Below are 491 nucleotides of genomic sequence, written 5' to 3'. Positions count from 1 at the left end.
TCTAAGCAGATATATGCACACCCGTGTTCATCACCGCTTTGTTCACAATAGCAAGGAGTTGGAAACAACCCAAGTGCCCATCAACAAAGAAATAGAGAAGCTGTGGTATATTCACACAATGGAATAGTATGCTGCATTGAAAGACAAAGAACTCGTGCAATATTATTCAAAATGGGTGAGCCTGGAGGATATTATGCTGAGTGAAATATCTCAGTCACAAAAGGACATATATTGCATCGTGCTACTGTTGTAAAACAGGACTGACATCAGGTTTAGGGGAAGACTGAGAAAGGTGGGTTAAATAATATATACTGCATTGAAACAGATGAGGGAGAAAACTGTTTAAAAGGGATATGTGATTAGGTGTTTTTGTCATGACAGGAGTCCAGAACAAAGACTGCATAGTGGAGTGGACCTGGGGGGAGGAATTGTAAAACAATGAAAGAATTTGTCTTTTACTTTTCCAAGAGGGGAGTGTACTGGAGGGGGGG

The sequence above is a fragment of the Elephantulus edwardii genome, unplaced genomic scaffold, assembly GCF_000299155.1.
Source record: "Elephantulus edwardii isolate Elephantulus edwardi_28Jun2011 unplaced genomic scaffold, EleEdw1.0 scaffold00061, whole genome shotgun sequence".
NCBI lineage: Eukaryota > Metazoa > Chordata > Mammalia > Macroscelidea > Macroscelididae > Elephantulus > Elephantulus edwardii.
The sequence above is the reverse complement of the archived record's forward strand: the minus strand, read 5'-3'. Positions refer to the sequence as shown.